The sequence below is a fragment of the Mus caroli genome, unplaced genomic scaffold, assembly GCF_978045245.1.
Source record: "Mus caroli unplaced genomic scaffold, Mus_caroli_1 scaffold_3, whole genome shotgun sequence".
Taxonomy (NCBI): Eukaryota; Metazoa; Chordata; class Mammalia; order Rodentia; family Muridae; genus Mus; species Mus caroli.
Genome location: NW_028227258.1, coordinates 139,055,776 through 139,071,635, shown reverse-complemented (window position 1 = coordinate 139,071,635; position 15,860 = coordinate 139,055,776). Strand labels below are relative to the sequence as shown.

At 33.8% G+C, this 15,860-nt stretch overlaps 1 long non-coding RNA gene across 1 annotated transcript in view; it reads left to right on the top strand.

Annotated features, from left to right (window-relative positions):
• LOC147005669 (uncharacterized) overlaps positions 1-11,132 on the top strand; it is a 61,393-nt gene extending 50,261 nt beyond the window's left edge. The window contains exon 3 of the long non-coding RNA XR_015046643.1: positions 10,969-11,132. This is a non-coding gene — a long non-coding RNA (uncharacterized LOC147005669). The remainder of the gene's footprint in view (positions 1-10,968) is intronic.
• The last annotated feature ends 4,728 nt before the right edge of the window (positions 11,133-15,860 follow it).

Sequence of the window (15,860 nt, the reverse complement as noted above, 5' to 3'; positions counted from 1 at the left end):
ACTGTACCAATACCATGTAGTTTTTATCACTATTGCTCTGTAGTACAGCTTGAGGTCAGGGATGGTGATTTCTCCTGATGTTCTTTTATTGTTCAGAATAGTTTTCACAATCCTGGATTTTGATATTCCAAATAAATTTGAGAATTGTTCTTTCTAACTCTATGAATAATTGAGTTGGAATATTGATGGGGATTGCATTGAATTTGTAGATCGCTTTTGGCAAGATGGCCATTTTTACTATATTAATACTAACAACCCATGAGTATGGGAGATAGTTCCACTTTCTGAGGTCTTCTTCAATTTCTTTCTTCAGAGACTTGAAGATCTTCTTGTACAAATCTTTCACTTGTTTGATGTGAGTCACACCAAGATATTTTATATTGTTTGTGACTATTATGAAGGGTATCATTTCCCTAATTTCTTTCTCAGCCCATTTGTCCTTTGTGTAAAGGAAGGCTACTTATCTGTTTGAGTTAATTTTATATGTGACCACTTTGCTGAAGTTATTTATCAGCTGTAGGTGTTCTCTGCTTGAAAATTTGGGATCACTTAAGTATACTATCATATCATATGCAAATAGTGATATTTTTAATTTTTCCTTTCCAATTTATGTCCTTTTCACCTCCATTTTTGTCTAATTTCTCTGACTAGAACTTCAATTACAGGATTGAACAAATGTGGAGAGAGAAGTCAGCCTTGTCTAATCCATGATTTTAGTGGGATTGCTTCCATTTTTTTCTCCATTTAGTTAGAGGTTGGCTACTGGTTTGTTGTATATTGTTTTTACTATGTTTAGGTATGAGACTCGAATTCCTGATCTTTTCAAGACTTTTAACATGAATTGATATTCACAGCTATGAGCTTTACTCTTAAGACTGCTTCCATTGTGTTCCATAAGTTTCAGTATGTTATACCTTCGTTTTCATTAAATTCTAGAAAGTCTTTAATTTCTTTCTTTTTTCTTTCTTGACCAAGTTATCGTTGAGTAGAGCATTGTTCAGCTCCCTTGTATATATGGGCTTTCTCTTATTTTTGTTGTTATTGAAGACCAGCCTTAGTCTGTAGTGTTCTGATAGGATCAATGGGATTATTTCAATCTTCTTGTATCTGTTGAGGCTTGTTTTGTGACCAATTATATGGTCAATTTTGGAGAAGGTACCATGAGGTGCTGAGAAAAATGTATATTCTTTTGTTTTAGGATGAAATGTTATGTTATTATCTTTTAAATCCATTTGGTACATAATTTCTGTTATTTTCATTGTGTCTCTGTTTAGTTTCTGTTTCCATTATGTCTTCTTTGATAAGAGTGGAGTGTTAAAGTCTCTCACTATTATTGTGTGGGGTGCAATGTGTGCTTTAAATTTTAGTAAAGTTACTTTTAAGAATGTGGTTGTCCTTGCATTAGAAGCATAGATGTTCAGAACTGAGAGTTCAACTTGGTAGATACTTCCTTTTATGAGTATGAAGTACCCCTCCGTGTCTTCTTTGATAAATTATGGTCAAAAGTTGATTTTATTTGATATTAGAGTGGCTACCATATCTTCTTTCCTGGGACCATTTGCTTGGAAAATTGTTTTTCCAGACTTTTACTCTGAGGTAGTGGCTGTCTTTGTTACTCAGGTGTGTTACCTGTAGGCAGCAAAATTCTGGCTCCTGTTTCTGTATTCAGTTTTTCTGTTTTTTTATTAGAGAATTGAGTCCATTGATGTTAATAGATATTAAGGAAAAGTGATTGATTCTTCCTGTTACTTTTGTTTTTAGAGGTGGAATTATGTTTATGTGGCTATCTCCTTTAGGGTTTGTTTTGTTGAAAGATTACTTTTTTTTTCCCCTAGGGTATAGTTTCCCTCCTTGTGTTGGAAATTTCAATTTATTATTCTTTGTAGTGCTGGGTTTTTGGAAAGATTTTGTGTAAATTTGTTTTTGTCATGGAATTTCTTGGTTTTGCCATCTATGTTTATTGAGAGTATTGTTGGGTATAGTAGACTGGATAAGTATTTCTGTTCTCTTAGGGTCTGTATGAGATCTGACCTGAATCTTCAAGCTTTCATAGTGTCAGTTGAGAAGTCTTGTGTAATTCTTTTTTTTTTTAAATTAGGTATTTTCTTCATTTACATTTCAAATGCTATCCCAAAAGTCCCCCATACACTCCCCCCCCCCTACTCCCCTACCCACCCACTCCCAGTTCTTGGCCCTGGTATTCCCCTGTACTGAGGCATATAAAGTTTGCAAGACCAAGGGGCCTCTCTTCCCAATGATGGCCGACTAGGCCATCTTCTGCTACATATGCAGCTAGGAATGATCCTGTTCCCAGTTGGAACAGGATTCATTGGTTCTCATGTCCTGAGGCTCTGGGTGGGTCCCTCTTGGCACTTGAATTTGAGCAGAAGTGGTGGTCTTACCTGTGCTCTCAGGTGTATCAGCACTCTTGGGAGACCAGCTCTATCATGGTGGGATCTGGGAATGGAGAAATGTGCTCTAATGTGTGTCAGCACTCCTGGGAGACCTGCTCTCTCTTGGAGGAATCTGAGTACAGAAAGTTGTGGCACTGGGTCAGCTTCAGGTACTGATGGAAACTAGAAGGATCCTGTCCCAGACCAGTCCTCAGTTCCTGGGTCCTGAGGGCTCTGGGAGGGTCCCTTGAAGCAGAAGTGATGGTCTTACCTGTGCTTACAGGTGTGTCAGCACTCTTTGGAGATGAGCCCTCTCTTGGTGGGACCTGAGTATGTAGAGCTGTGGCACAGGATCAACTCTGGGACACAGATAGATTTGAAAGATTTTAAAACCAATAGATTTAAAACAATATTTATATTTATGCTTATTGTATGATGTTTGAATTAGTTTTTCTTTGAAATTTTGTAGTATACAGTGCCTTGTAAAATTTTTTTCAGAACACCTTTGTTTATATATAGTTCAATTCTCATTCACCTTTACAATGTAGCTCAGAAATACAAGGAAAGAAGTGCAATGTAGATAATTAAAATTTATCTTTAAACACCTCCAGTAAGTATACACTGATACATATAACTAGAGAATATTTAATTTGAAGGTTCTAGTGTTTGTTCTCAGATCTTTTATTATTTTTTTATTTTCATAATGTTTCTATTGATTATTTTTGAAGTTCACCTCATGAAGTCTGAGTACATGAAAGGCAGAGAGAAGGAGAGGGTAGAGAAGTAGAGGCTGGCCATGACAACATGGAGAGAGGGGAGAAAGGAATGAGGAGAGAGGGGTAGCAAGGGACCAAGATGCAAGAGAGAGGCAAGAGAGGCGAGAGAGGCAAGATAGGCAAGAGAGGCAAGAGAGTAAGAGAGCAAGAAGTCATCTTCATAATTTTAAGAGTTCTCTTACATGGCTTCCTGTCTCAGTTAATACCTTTTCGGTGAGTTGGGTGGAGGTAGGAATTGTCACAGAAACCAAGGCTACTTGGCATTATCAGAACCCAGTTCTCCCAACACAGAAAGCTCTGGAAACCCAAACTCACCAGAAATGCAAGACTCTCATCTCATTTAAAATCGCATCACCTGATGACGATAGAGTACTTTAAGAAGGACATAAATAACTCCCTTAAAGAGCACATAGGTAAACAGCTAGAAACCATTAAAGAGTAAACACAAAATTCCTTAAAGAATTACAGGAAAATACAACGGAACAGGTGAAGGAATTGAAAAAAAACATTCAAATAATTAATTAAATATATATATTAAAAATAAAATATTTGAACCAGGTGGTGGTGGTTTAATGCCTTTAATCCCAGCACTCAGGGAGGCAGAGGCAGGTAGATTTCTGTGAATTCTAAACTAGTTGGGAATACAGAGCAATTTCCGTGGATAGCCAGGGATACACAAAGAAGTAATGTCTCAAAAAATCAAACTAAATAAAAAAACTAAAATATAAAATAAAACCTCCTTTTCAAGATAATAACATAATTTAGGTTGTCTCATCTATGAGGTTTACCAGCTTGTGTTTTAAGTTAGAAATTGCTCAGGAATTACTTCTCTGTTTATGTGTGAATCAGAATGAAGGGTACTATGTTCTTTTGTGTTTACTGTGCAATTGACAATTTATTGTGAAGCACACCTTTTCTCCTGCAAAATCTTTGGTACATTTGTAATAATTCATGGTCTATATGACTCCTCTATCTGATCTCCCATTGTCTTTACCTCTTCTTACTCTAATATAATTGGTTATGATGTAATATGTTGATATCTTTTAGGAAAAGCTTCTTATTTCTAATATTCTTAAAATTCTTATTCCTTGCATTTACATATTATCAATTTTGTAAAAAAAACTCATTTTTTCCAATAATGTGCATTGAATTTTAAACATGAGGATAGGATTTAGCTCCAAGGTCACTCACAGACTATATCATTATGCTATTGAGCTTCATATTTCTTGGCATATTAGAAATTTCTATTCATATTCTAATTTTCCTCAGATATATATAAGACTAAAAAAGAAGCCAGTTTACACTGTGCCATTAAGTGTTTTTGTAAACTATAAATAATATGAGTATTGAAATACTTTTGATTGTTATCAGCTATAGAAATAAAGTTGTTCTAAAATGTTGGACTTATATCTAGTGGACCAAGATAAACACACATATAAACATGTGTATGTTACACACACACACACACACACACATATACGTGTGTGTGTATATATATATATATATATATATATGTATGTATATATATATGAATATATATATACAGCCATATCTATATCTATATCTATATCTATATCTATATCTATATCTATATCTATATCTATATCTATATCTATATCTATATCTATATCTATATATGTATAATATGTAATTATATAGTATAATTGTATCAGTTTTACTGGTATCATCTTTTTACTTGTGGATGATATAATATTACTGATGTCATCACTGTCCTTATACCTTATAATGCATGTGCTCTCTTAGGATATTGACTGACTCCTCCTCCAGCACAATATTTAAATAATAACAAGGAAGCGCCTGTGATGCTTCCAGACCAAGAAGACAGCTTTAAATATCTCAAATGAGGCTCAGCATTTGCTGAAGATTTCTGTAAATGTTCTGTAATGGAAAACACATTTTGTTATAGAAGTGGCCTTGTCAAAGTCTTTATGGTGCAAATTTTTCATTTATCTCCAATTTTTGCATTTATTGAGGTCATTATATACTCTATACTGTTTATGGGGAAGCAGAAATTGGCCTTCAAATTGTAAACTAAGTTTGCTTTTCTAAGATAAGTTTAATTGGCTTACTTCTTATATCCACTTTAGAGCTTAATTTGCTATATTCTGTTCAGTACATTTGTATAGATGTATGTGTCTGTGTCCTATGGCTTTCTTTATTATTCTAAATATCTTCATATAATATTAGCCTCCTGAAATTATTGCCAATACTTTATGTGTTTTAATATCTCAGATAAGTTTTATAAACTTGGTATAATATTTTTTCATTATTCTTTTGAGGGATTTATAAGAAACAGTATATAAACTTTTAGTCACTCTTATAAGTGTCCTTTACAGGCTACTTTAACTATAAGATCCAGCCAATCCAGATCCGAATCTTGTATCAGTTTTAGAAAGTTGTATTTTCAAGGAATTTGTGCATTTTATTTCAAATAAATTTTTGATATAGTTATATATAACTCTATGTATTTTTCTTATCTGTATGTATTAAATACCTGATGTATTAAAAAAACCTAGAGTAATATCATGAAATAATTCATTTATTTTGTTTACCTGCTTCTGTGAATTGATCTGTTTCATTCTTCATGTTGGTAATCTGCAGCTTCCCTTTTTTTCATCCATTTGTATACTAAGCACTTATTATTATAATTATAAAATATTTTGTAACAAGTAGATATTAAATTATGTACCTTTAGATTCACTAATTTCTGCTCTTCTAAAAATATCTTATTTTCTTAGGTGGATATGTAAAAAATTGGTTTTAAGTCCTATTCCCTTTAAATAATTTTTTATTATGTTTTAAATGAGTGTTTGCCTGTTTTTTTTGTCTGTATATCATGTGGTCATGGAGACCAGAATATTGGTGTCAAATTCCCCAGTAGTGTGGTTAGAGATATCTGTGGGCCACCACATAGGTGTTGGGACTTCCTAACTGCTGAGCCATTCATTAATTAGGTCTTTATTTCTTTAAGAACTACATGAAGTTATATTTTCCATCTAAGCACTCTGTTCTATGAGTTGAAATACTCAATAATTTTGGAATTCATTTAGTTTACACTTTGAACTTCTTTGACCACATAAAAGTAAATCTTATCTTTTACTGATTTAATTTTTTTCTATTTTGGTATTTACCTATTAATACCATGTGAATACAAAACATAATTTGTTCCATTTTTTTCTGTCATATTTATTTATTCTACTTTTGGGCCCAGTTTGTGGTAAATTTGGGTGGATTTTCTGTTTTCTTAAAAATAACATATATAGTCTTCAGCTATAATTTTATTGTTTCCACTATGATATTTTTGCTGTCTAAGTGAAAAAACATAACACACCTTAAAAATGGTGTGTGGAACTGATTGCAGAGTGAAGACTGTTGAAACTATCAGTGTTCAAAATATCCATCCTGGTTTATGTCATATTTTGTTTTGTATTTTCTTTTGCCTTTGCCACTTCATTTCTTTTATTTTTAGTTTTGAGAATGAAACTAAAGGTATCGAAATGCCAAGAACGCACTTTATCAACGGGCTATACTTTGATCCCCAGGGTTAAGCATCTTCTCAGAGGTCTTCTCAATATATTCTTACTTAACTTATGTGGAAGAAACTTTCAGGTGTTACAGAATAAAATCAAACAAGCACCACTTTCCCTGGTGAATCATGAAGTGCAGAATTCTGGGGAATTTCAGAAATCATTAGTTTCTAGATTGTATGATTAGCTACTCTCTGCTTGGTTCTGCTAGGCCATATTGTTTGTGCACAAATAAGAAATAGCTCAAATGCTGATGTGCAGTTACAAAAGAATGTATATTACTTTTAGTGAGACATACACCTTCCCTTCCTCACAAACATGCAACTTCAGTTCTCTGTGTGTCAGTGTCTTAATAATTCTATTTGGCTTTCACTATAGATTTTGGTTCAACTCAACTATTTGGTTTGTTTTAAATCAAACATTAAGCCTGATCCCAAAGCTCTATCTTTATAACCATACTTTTATTATTTTAACTCCTTTATTAACTTTCCTAAGTGTGGATAGTGAAGATTTCCATATATCCTCCTCACTGGTAAAATATCACACATTTTATCAATGTGTAGAAGTTAATATAATTCTGCTCTGCTTTTTGCTTTTGCCATCTCCCTCCCTCAACCCTTCCTCCAATAACAAGGAGGATATAATACAACAGAAGAAAATAAGTATATTGCACTGGAAGTATGTGAATGCTTGACCCAAATTTCATAATCCAAAAAATAATAATAGTCATCTTCAGAATTATGCAAATATAGCACTTGAAAAAGTTTAAACCATGTAACATACAAATTATTAAAAAGGATATTGTACAAAAAAAGCATATCACATTTTGTAATGTTGGAGAATTGAGTGACTTAACACAGTATGGTTTCAAGATGATAGTGAGACTTTTACAACTCTGCATGTAGCTAAGTTACAGACATTTTAACTGTGGTTAGCTGTCTGCTTATTTTCTCCACACAAGAGCAATAATAACAGCAACCTCAGGTAGAGGTGCACAGTTTCACTTTTATGGATTGAGTGACAACAGTGACAGAAATGACAGGGAGGCTGTTTTTAATGGAAACTCCCCAATGCTGCTTTTTCGATTTTGTTCGTACTTTCCAGGGAGCCATGCATAAGCACAAAAGCACAACCAACCCATAGAGAGAGCCAAATTTTTGTTTTTGCCTCACAGTTAGCAAACAGCACCGGAGTTTAAAATCTTGCTTAATCCTGTGGATGGTGCCATTTTCTCTTCTTGAATCAAACTACTTTATGTCAAAGAGAAAAATTGATCAGGAGAGCTCTCCTCACTGAGCTGAACTCAGCTTTGTCTGACCCTAAAAGAAAGAATTATAAGTCAGAAAAACCTAAACTGGATGCTGAGTCCCTGAGAACCAAGCTCAGGCCAAGCCCATCATCTACATAAACACTCCTTCTGTCCATCAGCTCACATACCATGGAGTGCTCCATTCTGCATCCTGCTCATCTCATCTCATCTCTGCATCAATTTTATTCCTGAATATAATGTATCCTTTGGAGCTTAGGGAACAGGCTTTCACAAGACCTGTGACTGCAAAATCTTTAGGGTTTTAAAATGGTTTTGTTCTTGAAAAAGTAATCTTAGGAATTATGTAAATATAGCACTTGAAAAGAGATAAAATCATGCATTTTAGAAGTATGGTATTATGAAAACATTTAAATCTCTCCCTTTGTGGATTATAGCCAAATATTAGGTATGGGTAGAAAAATGTAAATAAGCCTATTTTATACCAAGGAAGGAGATAAAATGTTCATGATCCTCTCAATATACTTTAGTGCAAATATAATAAAATTTAATTGAATTGTTCATATAAAAATTTCCCAAAGTAGTAGTATTAAAGAAATTTATGAGAAATGTGACCATTCCTTGGGAAATCTCAGTTGCTCTTCAAGGTTCTGTATAGCAGACTGATGTCTCTCTGAGTTGAGTTTAATTTTCTTCTACTTGTAAATTAAAAAGCCCCTATAATAGGCTGAGTTAATCAGTGTTGGCTTGAAGTTCTGTGATCAGCAATGTTGATGCCTCTGTCTCTTCTCCAACCTTCATGTCTTGACTTCACTCTCTGTACTTATGTGACTATTCTGAGCTTCCCAAACAGACATGTGATTTTTCTGGCTTTCCTGGGACTGCCTACCTAGTGACAAGAAGGACTATGTGTGGAAGACCTCCACCTAATTTTTTTTTTTGTTGTTCTATAATAAAGTGGCAAATTTATTTTGTCTAAAACTAGAATTTTATCCATTTATCAAAAATATTTAGTCAATAGTCAATTTTATCCATTTATCAAAATATTTAGTTAGATGTAAGGTACTGTCCTTTGTTTAAAGTATTAAGGAAGTAAATAAATAAAACACAATCTAGAATAAGCATGAATCTTACTTTCTGGATATATACATGTTGAATATGGGAAGTTGGTTCTTTACATAATGGCTTTATCATGGTTGGACTTGTTTCATTGTATTTGTAGGTATCATTTTGAAAAGCTTTCCAAATTTTAATTTAGCAAAAATGTAATAGATTGTATTTTATAACTATGAAGCATTTCATCTATATTAAAAAAGTAAAGAAATAATTTAGTGAAAACATCAGAACCTATTACAATACTTTATCACTTCAGTTTCCCAATTGATTTTAGTTACAGTACAATAATACCATTAAGATAGTATAGATACAGTTTCAGCCCTTCACAGTTCACATATAAGCCTATTTCTTCTCATCTTTCTGTAGAAATAGGTACTTCATACATATTTTCTTCATTATTTAAGTGAGGATTTTCAAACATTTGCCTATTTGTACCTCTTTCCATGTGTGTACTGTAATCACATGTATACAGACAAGTACATGTATGCAGATAAGCATGAGTTTACTGTCTAATAGCTGCTGGAACCTGGAAGCATGGAGCCTAAAAATCTAACAGACTAAAGTCTCATGCAATAGCCAGCTTTATCATTAGATAATCTATGCCCTGAGCATTATAAAAGGTCACATGAATAAAGTTATCATGTGTTCCACCTGTATATAATCACAAGGACACGGTGCATACAGCAAAACATGTTTTTTTTTTTTCTCATAGAGGAATAAAACAAATAACAATATCCAGATGTGATGAATAATTTGAAGTAAACATATTCTTATCCACTACACCTGGAGGGGAAATAAAAGCACATTCCAAGAACAATTCCATGGTTTTGAAGAAACTTGAGGTCACAAGACTTTTGCCTTGTCTTGGAGTTTTATCAAAACACTCAGAATTCCCTTCATGGGGTCCCATTATCTGGTTTACATATTGTAGCATGTTGGAGAGGCCATAACAACATGAAGTCACAGTTATAGTAATGTGGTGAACAGTAATGCTCATGTTATAACCTCTCACACGCGCTATTGTCTCACCAGCAAGAACACACGCGTGAGAAACTGGATCCTTCTGCAGCAACTTTATTACACCAGTTTCAACATGAAGAGGAAGACCCCAAGCACCAAAAAGGTGCTGCTTATATACACCTTAGTGTGATGTGTCCACACCTGATTGGCTGCTCTTCCAGAGCCTCATCACCACGCCCCGGGATGGGCCATGACTTGGCACGAAAACACTCTTGCACATGCGCATATTGCTTGTTTACCAATTAGGCCACGCAGGCACAGCAGAAACCACTTCCCACAATAACCCTAGGGAAGATCTAACAAACATTTTAGAAATCAGAAAAAGTTAAAATTAATACATTTGTTTTGTTTATATAGACATCAGTCCTACCAAACAAAAGTGAGAAAACCTCCACAAACAGATTTCAAAGTATCCTGATGAGTCAATTATACATTTTTTTGTATGTATGTGGTTTCAGCGGTGATCATTTGATATTGTTTAACTAATAAGAAGGCTCAATGGGTTGTTTTTTTATATGTATGTGTATATTCACATATATCCATATGTATATAATACATATATAGAAAGAAATGTGTGTTTGTTTGTTTGTAAATGTGTATGTTTGTGTGTGTGTGTGTATGTGTGTGTGTGTGTAATAATATTAATGAAAAAGGACTAGACCATGAGTTTGAAAAGAATAGGGGTCATGGACAGGATTGGAGAGAAAAATGCAAAGGGGAGAATGGTGAAATTATATGTTAACTAAAATGTATTAGTTTATTTAGTGACATATTTAAGAGACAAACCATTTAGCAAATCTTATTTACATTATTTTGAAGTTAACTTTAATTATAATTATGTTCTCTAGGATGACCTGCAGAAGTTAACTGAAGGCAAGAAGCCAATATCTAGGTCTGGCATCAGACAGGTCAGATGATACGAACATGTTACTGCAGTTCCAGTGAGTCCTACAATATATGTTTGGAGATCAAAATGCTGAAAAAGAAAGTTTGATAAAATTAAATAAAATGATCTTACTGCCAAATCTGATGACTTTTTTCATTTTTTAATTGAAAATTTCATACTATATATTTTGATCGTTTTACCTTTCCCCAATTCAGATTCTTCCTACCTCACTACTTACCCTTTTTCTCTAAGAAACAAACAAACACAAGAAACAAAAAAGGAACACTGTACTTCTACAAGAAGCAAAAAAAAAAAAAAAAGAAAAAAAGAAAGAAAGAAAGAAAAAAAAGAAAGAAAAAAAGAAAGAAAAAAGAAACACAATACAATAAGACAAAAAAAAAGCCAAAATAAAACCAATAAAACAAATATTCTTCCAAAAACAAAACATCAAAACCAAACCTGAACCCAGAAGATACATGGAGTTAACTTTGTGTTAGCAAAATACTCCTGGGCAGGTAGTCTGCCCTTACATATGGTTGATATACCCAGTAACACTCCATTGGAGAAAATCATTTTTCACTTTGGCAGCTGACATTGTAAATATTTTCTTGTTTACAGGTGGGATCCCATATTCACTTTCTACTCTCAGTGCTGGTGCCCAGCTGACTTGAACCTGTGAAGGTCATGTGAGCACTGCCACAGTCTCAATGAATTTATAGATGCATCAGTCCTATTGCATCTGAAAGTAGCTGTGTTTCTGGAGTCATCTGTCACCTCTGATTCTTACAGTCATTCTTTCCATCCCCTGTTCAACATAGCTCTCTGATCCCTAATAGGAGAGTTTAATGAAGATATCCCATTTATAGGAAACTATTTCAAAGTTTCACACTTTCTGCACACTGTCCAGTTGTAGGTCTCTATGTTATTTCCTTCCTCCTGTAAGAAAGTTCTTTCATGGAACTTGAATAATAATCTCCTCTATGGATGTAGCAATTTATGCCATGAGGAGTCATTTTATTGCTGTTTTGTTTTTTTTTTTTTTAAACAGAGGAGTTGTAGTAGGTTCTAGAGTCCATAATATATCTAATATCAGCTAATTAGCTACTTTGGAGTGTAGGTATGGGTTTTATCCCATGAAATAGACTTTAAAGACAACAAAAATGGTTGGCTACTCCCACCATACTTATGTCACTATTATACAAATATATCTTGCAGGCAGGCCACTGTTGTAGTTGCAGGGTTTGTAGCTGTAAGATATTTATGATTACCTTTTTCTTATAATAACGTACAGAGTACCTTCCAGCACTATGAAGTCTAGTAAGTAGGGTAGAAGCTTCTAGTTAAGCACTAACTCCATTTCTCCATGTTGTAAAACTTAAGTAAGTGATGTCTTCAACAATAGAGCCCCGAAATCCAGATACAGAGTAGCCAATAACTCTGACAATAGTGAGTAATATAATTCATTCCTGGTACTGTAGGTTTTACTTGGAGGGATAAATGTCTAGGTGGGGCTCTGTCTCATTTACTATTTGATGACTCCATTTAGAAGCCTTTCACACATATATACATTTTAGGAAGCTTCTAAAGTTACAAGTTTCTACATGGTTTTGCAAATGATCTTTAATATAGTTGTCTCTCTCTATGCTTCCTCCTTACTTTTCCCTCCCAATCTTCTTCTTATTATTTAATCTCATTCTAATTTTCCCTTTGTTTCCTCATAACACTGTATTTTTTCCCACTTCTTGGTGCATTTAATTGCCCAGTGCATTTCTGGGCAATTAACATCATATTTTATCACTCATATCAGAAATGTAAAAGCTAACATCCACAAAAGAAAAAATATACAATATATGTCCTTCTGGGTCTGGGTTACTTTACTCAGGTTGATGTTCCTTGTTACCTGTGAATTTCATAGTTTCATTTTTTGGAACCACTGCATAATATTCCATTCTAAAAATGTATCATATTTTCCTTAACCATTCATCATTTGATAGGCATTTAGGTTGTTTCCAATTTGTGTCTGTCAAGAATAGAGCAGCAATGAACATGACAGAATGTAGAATCCCTTGGGCATATGGCCAAGAGTTGCTGTAGCTGGGTTTCAAGTAGATTCATTCCTAGCTTCCTGAGTACATGCCACAGTTACTTCCATACTGACTATTTATTTGCATTCCCACCAGAAATCAGTAAGTGTTTCTCCTTTCCTGAATCCTTAGGAACATGGGCTGTCATTTGTTTAACTAATCTTGGTCATTTTGACTAGGGCAACATTAAATATAAAAGCAATTTAAATTTGCAATCACCTGCAGGCTAAGGATCTTGAATATTTAATCTATATAAAGTATTTCTCAGTCATTTGTGTTTTACCTTTGAGTGGGTTATGGTTAGTTCCACACACCATTTTTAAGTTGTGTTATGTTTTTTCTCGATGTTTTGGTTTTTTGGTGTTTGCTTGTTTGTTTTGTTTTAAAGCATAATTCTCATCAGATGTACAATTGGGAAGACATTTTTCCACTATGTAGGGTGCTGTTTTACCTAATGGGTTCCTAAAAGAAAATTAAAATTAACATATACTCAAGATGGTTTTGTGTTTAATCACAGAAGAGAAATACAGCATAGTATTTAGATAGATAATCATTGGCACATCTCAGATCTTGGACTAGGAAGCAAGCAGAAGTTAATGTTCTTGGTAGAGAGGTAGTGTCCTAATTTGCTTCTTCCATTGCTGTGATAAAACACAACCAAAAGTAAGCTGAGGAGGAAAGGGTTATATGCTTATTACTTGTAATTCAGAGTTCATCACTGAGAGAATTCTGAACTGAAGAAGAAAGTGAAGCAAAATTCATGGAAGAGTGCCCACTTCTGCCTTACTCACTTATCTTTCTTAAACAGCCCAGACCTTGTCCAGTGATGTTACCACCTATACTGGGCTTAGCCTTCCTACCCCAATAAGATATTAACAAAATGCCCATAGGTCAATATTATGGAAGCACTTTCTCATTGGAGATTATCTTTTCATAGGTATGCCTATGTTTGTATCAAGTTAACAAATACTGTGACATTAAACAAAGGCAGGGCATTCTCATAAGCAGCAATTGAAAAGGCTATGAGGTTTGATTGCAGCTTGTATTGACTTGACTGTATATAAGGGAAGTGTGGTAGATTGAGGCATTTCAGAAAGTATGCCAGTGTCCACAGACTTTTGTTTAATCTCAAACATTCTTCATAAAGCTTGTTTATGAAATACATACCTGTGCATTGTTATAGGACAATCCCAAAATCATAGCTTCAAAGAATATGGGAAGAAACTTTAATTTTAAGTAAAAGTAAAACATTATAAAACAACAAAAAGTTATAGAAAACATTTTAAGTAGTGCTCAACCAATGTGTGTTAACAATCAAGAAAAATGAAAAGTAAAAAGAAAGTAAGTAACAAGCTATATAGATGTTCATTGAGATATATCAAGTTTTGAACTCGATTAAATGTTTTAGTGACTTCCCTAAACTAGCTTTGTAGTCTTATTAATGATAAATTAATTACAATAAATGATTTTATATAAAATACTTCGATACATAATGTGAAGATATAACAATGAATCAAAATATTTAAAAATAAATATAAAACAAATATGCCAAAAAGCATATTTGTAGGCAACTGTATAACAGAAATCCTCAGGTTCAGCATATATACTTCCTAATAGCGTTGAGAATGTTCATAGTAGCACCTAGGTCTCCTGCACTCACCACATTTTCAGAAAAGGTTAATCACATTTTAGTCAATTTCTCTTGTTTTTTCTTGAATAGTTTTGTTTTTTCTTATGAGCATTTTTTCCTTTACCAGTTTGAAGATTTTTAGAACCACTCATAAATTTATCTTTCCCTAAGAGGATTTCTTATTTTGCTTCGATTTATTCAGGAAGAAATCACTCTAGGTAGCTAAATATTATTTGAGACTAAGAAAAAGTAACATAATTTTACATTCCCAAAGTGAAAGTTTGTGATTGTGAGATTCTTGCAAACATATTAGCAAAAGATTGTCAGTAATGGAGAATGGGTACAATGAAAGGATACAATATTCAACGTGTGAAAACACTAGAAAGAAATAGTGCTGTAGCTGAAAAAAGCCAAACAAAAGACTGGCAGAACTTTGGAGGATCATTGCAAAGCAGCTGGAAACTAGGGAGATGTCAATTTCCTGTTCCTGAACTGGAAAAGATGTACTGAGTGACTTTAGACTTTCTTTGGAGTATAGAAAGTTAGTGTCAATATTAAGCATTGAAGAGTAAACTCTAAAATATGAAAATTCACTTATTTGAGAACATGTGCTAGTAAATACATTTATGTGGGATAGATAATTGTAATGGAATCTTCACCTAAGAGGTAATGAGCAATGAAAGATAGAAGAAAAGGAAAAATAAAAATATTTAATGATGAGTAATAAATTACTATTTGTGATGGTTTGTATATTCTTGGACCAAGAAGTGGCACCATCTGGAGGTGTGGCCTTGTTGAAATAGGTATTTTACTGTGGATGTGGGTTTAAGACTCTCACCCTAGTTGCCTGGAAGTCAGTCTTCCACTAGCAGCCTTTGGATGAAGACATAGAACTCTCAGCTCTGTCTGTGCCATGCCTGCCTGGATACTGTCATGCTCTCATCTTGATGATAATGGACTGAACCTCTGAGCCTGTAAGCCAGCCCCAATTAAATGTTTTTTTTTTGTTTTTTTTTTTTTTTTTTTATAAGACTTGCCTTGGTCATGGTATCTGCTCACAGAAGTAAAATCCTGACTAACACAGAAGTTGTTACCAGGAGTGTGATATTGCTGTGATAGGCCTGACCTTGCTTTTATTTG